This window comes from Oncorhynchus kisutch, linkage group LG3, assembly GCF_002021735.2.
Source record: "Oncorhynchus kisutch isolate 150728-3 linkage group LG3, Okis_V2, whole genome shotgun sequence".
NCBI classification, from domain to species: domain Eukaryota; kingdom Metazoa; phylum Chordata; class Actinopteri; order Salmoniformes; family Salmonidae; genus Oncorhynchus; species Oncorhynchus kisutch.
The window spans coordinates 74,798,666-74,806,719 of record NC_034176.2 but is presented as its reverse complement, the minus strand read 5'-3'; positions in this window follow the sequence as shown (position 1 = coordinate 74,806,719).

The window sequence follows — 8,054 nt, the reverse complement described above, 5'->3', positions numbered from 1 at the left end:
TTTTTGTTGCAGCTGTACAGCATATTACTGATCACTCCAGCACTACATAACACTGCATCAGGAAGCTGTTACAGCTCTGTGTTTGGGTAGACAGCAGCCTGCTTGTTATTACCCATAAAGGAAATGGTTCCCATAGATACAAATACTATATACTGCAATGCCTTTTTTTTGCCACCAGGTGGCATGTAAACACAGCTGCAGTTCTGTTTGTCACCACCAGGGTGCAGAAGCGATCCATCAGTATTTGGTCGGCTATCCAAGGCCCTGGTCCATTTACTCAAGACATTTAATCTGAAATATATGTTGTAAATGTATTACCAGCGAGTGAATAGAGCTGGAAGGGAATAGCCTTTTCACAAAGCCCATATCACAAATACCCATCACAGAGGAAGCGGGAAATTACATGAAAATATTACCATTATACAAATGGAAATTGTGATTGAATAATGTGTTTGAGAAGATAAATGGAAAGCACTTTGTTAGAAAATGTGGTGCTAAATAGCTTTTTAATTTCAGATGTGGGATAAAACAAAACACATTTCTACTCCATTTTCACTGGCAATTGATTAGTGGTTCCACACCTGCAGAGAGAAGGGCTCTTATCTTCTCATTATCAGTTAATTAATATGCATGCACACATGTCTATTATCTTTCCTCTGCCATTTAGCAGAATTGAGACATTGATGTTGTAATGGCCTTGGATGACTTCTCTCTCTGTTGCTTTAAGGAGAAATAAGACACATGACTGACATTGTCTTTAATTGCTGTAAAATAAAATTAAATGAAAATCAAATAAAAAGGAAAAACAAATCCTTTACATCATATTCAATATGACATCACCATTCCCCTCTGGGAGGTGTATCTATAAACACAGCAACTCTTATTTGATTGGCTGTATTTAAGTTAGCAGCTATTCTATGGTACTGTAGCTTTACGAAACAAGCCATATGGTGCACTGTGTATACCTAAGAAAGAGATGTATTGAAGAGTGATAGGGAAATGTTTTACTTGAAAGACATACATAAGGGAATAAGATATTAAACTCCTCACTCTGCCAGGGTTTGGCTATTAGAGAATCCAAGGCCTCACCCGTTGAAGCAAAACCTGGGTAAAAGTCAAATTAATTTATGTCCTGATCTTCAATGTTCCACTGCCATAAGTGCATATTGTATTACCAGTGAAATATGAAGTCCTATAGAAACTAGTCTGACTGGATATCTTTGCAGTTGTGCACAAATGGCCCTCGGCATGGGTTCTGTATTATGCACATTACACAATGTCATTAGCTTTTTATCTTTATGGTTTGAGCCAAATTTCACATAGCAGTGGATGTTGTTATGGTTGATCGTATGATTGTACATTAGAAAGAGATACTACATGCTTCATGACTAAAACAAACATTATAGAGGATGATTATGTCACTAAACCATAGTGGTTCAGAAGGCTGTTGATAAGGGAATATTGTGAATATTAGGTTTACAAACATCATTTTCAAACAGATGTGCCACCCAATAAAGGCTAGCCCGGCAGTCTAAAATTAAAAAAAGGCCATTTGAACACTACTCTTGGGTGTAATCTGCTCCTCTTGTAATGGGCCATTTATAAACTCAGCAAAAAAAGAAACGTCCCTTTTTCAGGACCTTGTCTTTCAAAGATAATTCGTAAAAATCCAAATAACTTCACAGATCTTCATTGTAAAGGGTTTAAACACTGTTTCCCATGTTTGTTCAATGAACCATAAACAATTAATGAACATGCACCTGTGGAAGGGTCGTTAAGATACGAACAGCTTACAGACGGTAGGCAATTGAGGTCGCAGTTATGAAAACTTAGGACACTGAAGAGGCCTTTCTACTGACTCTGAAAAGCACCAAAAGAAAGATGTCCCTGCTCATCTGCGTGAACGTGCCTTAGGCAAGCTGCAAGAAGACATGAGGACTGCAGATGTGGCCAGGGCAATAAATTGTAATGTCCGTACTGTGAGACGCCTAAGACAGAGCTACAGGGAGACAGGACGGATCATCCTCGCAGTGGCAGACCACGTGTAACAACACCTGCACAGGATCACACCTGCGGGACAGGTACAGGATGGCAACAACAACTGCCCGAGTTTCATCAGGAACGCACAATCCCTCCTTCAGTGCTCAGACTGTCTGCAATTGGCTGAGAGAGGCTGGACTGAGGGCTTGTAGGCCTGTTGTAAGGCAGGTCCTCACCAGACATCACCGGCAACAATGTTGCCTATGGGCACAAACCCACCGTCGCTGGACCAGACAGGACTGGCAAAAAGTGCTCTTCACTGACGAGTCGCGGTTGTTTCTCACCAGGGGTGATGGTCGGATTCGCGTTTATCGTCGAAGGAATTAGTGTTACACCGTGGCCTGTACTCTGGAGCGGGATTGATTTGGAGAGGGAGGGTCCGTCATGGTCTGGGGCGGTGTGTCACAGCATCATCGGACTGAGCTTGTTGTCATTGCAGGCAATCTCAACGTTGTGCGTTGAAGGGAAGACATCCTCCTCCCTCATGTGGTACCCTTCCTGCAGGCTCATCCTGACATGACCCTCCAGCATGACAATGCCACCAGCCATACTGCTTGTTCTGTGCGTGATTTCCTGCAAGACAGGAATGTCAGTTTTCTGCCATGGCCAGCGAAAAGCCCAGATCTCAATCCCATTGAGCACGTCTGGGACTTGTTGGATCGGAGGGTGAGGGCTAGGGCCATTCCCCCCAGAAATGTCCGGGTACCTTGGTGGAAGAGTGGGGTAACATCTCACAGCAAGAACGGGCAAATCTGGTGCAGTCCATGAGGAGGAGATGCACTGCAGTACTTAATGCAGCTGGTGGCCACACCAGATACTGACTGTTACTTTTGACCCCCACTTTGTTCAGGGACACATTATTCTATTTATGTTAGTTACAATGTTTATATTTATATGTTACATTTGCTGAAAATAAACACAGTTGACAGTGAGAAGACTTTTTTTTACTGAGTTTATGATTAGTATAATGGTCTGTCATTAGAATAAGTATTCATGTTATTTCCTGCAAGCCACTCTTTAAAGATGTGTTCTTCACTGGCCTCGTTTGTGAATATATGATCAGAACCCTGACAGACAGAGAGCATCTTTAATCTTTCTCTGGCCTTGAAGAATGTCACTGATCTCCCTGTAACTGCAGGGAGCAGGGCTGATCAAATCCACATTGTGTGTGTGTGTGTGTGTGTGTGTGTGTGTGTGTGTGTGTGTGTGTGTGTGTGTGTGTGTGTGTGTGTGTGTGTGTGTGTGTGTGTGTGTGTGTGTGTGTGTGTGGATCACATCTACTGATTGTTTATGGGGACTTTATTTCACTATGAAATCACTCAGATATTCATAATTGCTTGTCAAAGCCATCTGTTCTGAAGTGTCACAGTGGTTCCTTTGTAGTGGCCTGTTCACATTGCCAGTTGATTGAACGCAAAAAAAAACAGATTTGTGCCAAGAGAGGTCAACTTTCATTTAAAGTAAAGTCAGATACAGTGTTTTCCCCCTTTATTTTGATTCTGGAAGCATATGTATACACCCCAAATGATGTCATGTATTATCTAGGAGTTGGAGACTGAGATATAAGCATTAGGTTTCTGCCTTACAGAAATATTTTTGTTTTTCTGAGTCTGATCTTTATTTGGTCTGCACGGTGGAAGGATAGTATTCAGAACAAACTCTGACTCATTGTACGTGGAATTTCTACCAACGAATAAGTAAACAACTGTTAACAGAAGCTAATGCTTCTAAGTGGTTGTGTCATACTTTCTCTGACTATACACAAATAAAACCTGTATGAATCCCTCACATACTGCAGTGCACGCTCTACCTGATAATGGTGTTTAGCCCCTTTGAATCCACAGCACTTAATATTCCTTCTCTCTCTCTCTCTCTCTCTCTCTCTCTCTATCTCTCAAGTAATGGTAGAAAAGGAAAGGTCACCATGGAGATGACAAAGAAAATCCCTGCTAGAGACAACACTTGAAGCTAGCTGGTGATTCATCAGCTTTAATGCAGTCCATTAGACACAGCTTTTAGTGGACAATGAACAATGGGAACTAAACTAAGTTTATTTGCACAGAACATATTTATGTTTTTTTGAGAAGAAGCCATAGTCAGTCAGTGCTGTTTAATGGAGCTTGTGTCCAGAAGGTCATTTCTTTAGCCCACAGAGAAATGGGGCCTGAGACCCTGAGTGAGTGAACTTATTCACTTCACATGTATATCCTCAGAGGTATAACCTACTATATCCTACAGTATCCAGTCAAAGTCAACCTTAAAATTAATCATATTGCTGATCTTACCATTAGGTTTTCGTTAAATGTCATGCCAATGAAACATCTGTAGGACATCGCAAATAGATTATGAGTGAGTAGAAATCCTGAAGGCGGATAAGATTTAGCCAGAGAAAAAGGTCAGGTAGCTGGAGTAAGGCTCGGACATATGGACTAAGATAACTGGATTATTCTGGATAGGAAACACAAGAAGGCATGTTGTTTTTGTTACAGGGCAAATCAGTATTTCAAGGTACCATGTTGATATGGTTCACTGTAGGTACGCTGTTATCAATGTTGTCTGTGGTAAAGACTAGTATGTGCTATAGAAATTCTACCTACATCCATTTTTGCACAACACATACACCCCTATGAGTACATGATGTGAAAAGCAGTATTGTGTTCACTGGGATAATTCGAATCCATTTGTTTTACCCATTGGCTCATGATTATAGCAAGGCGTCTGTGGGCTCATTTGAGGTTTACATTTACTAGGCCCTACTTACAGTCTTTACATAGTTGTTTACTCTATTATGAGAACAGAGTGGGCATTGTGAATCACGTTGTGTTGTGTTCTAGCTGTTTCTGTTTCTAAGAAGCATGTTGTTGAGCCTGACGTTCTTTAAGGTGAGGGTTGGATTGTGAGTGAGGGGCTGAGGCCGAGGCAGGCAGCTGCTGTGTAATTATGGGAGACCCAGTGAAGTACAATACAAAAGCTACAGTGGCAGGTGTAGCTATTCATCTTTCCACATTTGTTTTGATTGGTGCAGTGTGCGGGGGTAGAGAGAGAGAGAAAGTCCTTTCAAAGCAAATGGAGAAAAATAGGAAAATGTAGTCTAAATGTCATTCATTCAGCACCAGTGCTGAGGTGACCTTAAAGAGAATCATCTCTCCCTTTTGTAAATGCGGACAAGTGGATTCTGCAAAATATCAAATTTGATAAGAAAGGGAGTCCACGTGATGGAGCCTTGTGATGGTGAGCAGAATGTGGCTGATATGGTGGAGGTGAACTGGTTCTGGAGCCTCTCTATGGTTGAACAGTCTGTTCTGTTCTCTGGTCATGACCATCTGAATGTTTTACTATGTTTATTTGCACAAATAGAAGGACAATTTGTACACATTTAAAAAACAACAGGAGGCAGAAAAAAGCCGAACATTGTTTCCCCAAGTGTTAGTACATACATTACTGCTACAGGAGCATACTGCATATCACCCTACATCATAAATGACTACGTATGTCAAAGGGTTGTTGTGTTCGATGTCCCTTGAGAGAGTGCTGTCATCTCACTGTATGCCCTGCAATATTAGTTATGATAGAGTTTGATTATGTGATATGATGATTTGGAGTTCCTTTTACCACATTATGAAGCCAGTCCTTGACGGATCTACATGTACATACATTGATTTGTATTAGAATATGCCATGTATTTTATTTTCTATTCACTGAAAAACAACCTACCCATATGTAACCATCCATATCACGGAGTCAACATTCATAGCTTTCACCATGACAACTGGGCCAACCATCAGGGAACATTACTGAGGCATTTAGATAATGGTTTCCTTGTAGACATCCAAGAGGAGGGAAAACAACCTAATAACAGCTTTACTGCTTCATGTGTCATCATGCCATAGAAACAGCACCGCATGGTCTGTGGAAGGAAAATAAACTACGATGCCTTAATACACTGCAATAGGATTGCAGTCATCATCGTGTTTGTATAACTCCTATTCATGGTTAGGTCTTTGTGCTTGTATATTAACATGTTTAGATTTGTGTTTAGTTTGATAGGATTATGACTAGAGCTGGAAGGCTGAAGGGAGCTGGCTGTATATTAGAGTGCATGTTTGTTTGTTTGTCTGCAGATTCAAGATAACAAGCCTGGGCCTCTCTTCATGACTGGGCGCTGGCTGCTGGGTCTGACCTCATCTCAGTGAAAATAATTAGAGCTGCTCCAGTCTGTGTGTGTGTGTTCTGAATGCCCCACTCCCAGCTGCAGCCCTAAACACAGGGAAGCCACTGTTCTACAACTATTAGTCCCCCTCAATATGTATGTCTCCGCTTCAGGAAAATAATATTAATAAGAGCGCTAAATACAAACCAAGCCCATGGCCCGTCAACCGATAACTACAAATACAGTGAGATTATTCATAAGAGGGGCATGGATCTGATCGCATGTGAAGGGCCTGAGAGATTTTCTTCAAGCTGTAGGTTCCTTAGGGGGTGTGGTTCACGTCCCAAATGGCATCCTATTCCCTTCATAGCGCAATACTTTTGACCAGGGCCCATAGGGCTCTTGTCAAAAGTAGTGCACTATATTTGGCTACTACATGATTCCATATGTGTTATTTCATAGTTTTCATGTCCTCACTATTATTCTACGATGTAGAAAATAGTAAAAATAAAGAAAACCCTTGAATGAGTAGTTGTGTCCAAACATTTGACGGGTACTGTATATATTTCTAAATAGAAACTAGCTCTGAAATAAGTGAGACTTTACAAATTATCCACTTTTCAACTTCTACTGTTCAACCTTCTATTCATCATATCCAGCACCAAACCAGTGTCTACATGTAAAACAGTGCATTTCTAATTCTATCTGTGGTTCAAAAGATAAAAAGAAACGTCCTAAAAAAAATGCTTCCCTGTGACATCACAGGGTTGGATTAAAAGTAAAAAACTGTGATTATCAAAACCTGCAATGACTTTCTAGCCCCAAGGAGGGTATTTTCTTGCCCCCCACATCCCCACGAATCTCATATCATTTGTAAATCACAGTTTTTAAAATGTTTAAACATTATATGATGTCATAGGGTAAAACTTTTAAATATATTTTTTCTACAAAACATAGAAATGTGCCGTTTTTGTGCCGGAGATAATGAAAATATGGTGGAGATGCCCTTTAAATTGTTGTGCAGCATCATCGGTAAGCTAGAGGCATCGTCTTTCATTTGAATCTCCGCTCTTGGGGGCGTGTACATTGACCCGTTTTTGCACTGACTCTCTTGCACTGACTCTATGCACAAACACTGGACTCACCCACACACTCACACATACTTACACTGACAACCCAACACATACATATACACACATAACATGCGCATGATTACCCCATCTTTGTACCCCACACATACAATTATCTTTAAGGTCCCTCAGTCGAGTAGTGAATTTCAAGCACAGTTTCAGCCACAAAGACCAGGGAGGTTTTCCAATGCCTCGCAAAGAAGAGCACCTATTGGTAGATGGGTAAAAAAAAAAAAGATTAAAGGACACTGAATATCCCTTTGAGCAAACCTGCTTTCCAAAAGACACTGGGAGACAAATTCCCCTTTCAGCAGGACAATAACCTAAAACTCAAGGCCAAATCTACACTGGAGACGTAAGAAGACAGTGAATGTTGCTGAGTGGCTGAGTTACAGTTTTGACATAAATCTTCTTGAAAATCTATGGCAAGACATGCAAATGGTTGTCTGGCAATGATCAACAACCAATCTGACAGAGCTTGGAGAAATTTGAAAAAGACTCACAGCTGTAAACGCTGCCAAAGGTGATTCTAACATGCACTGACTCAGGGGGTTGAATACGTATCTAATGACGTCATATTAGTGTTTTATATTGCATTTATCTTTTAAAAAATGTTAGAATTTTTCTTGTATTTTCACATTACAGAGTGTTTCATGTAGATACATTTTTATTTTATTCCAATTTGTAAAAAACAATTTTGGGGAGAAAGTCAAGGGGTGTGAAGAATCTCTGAA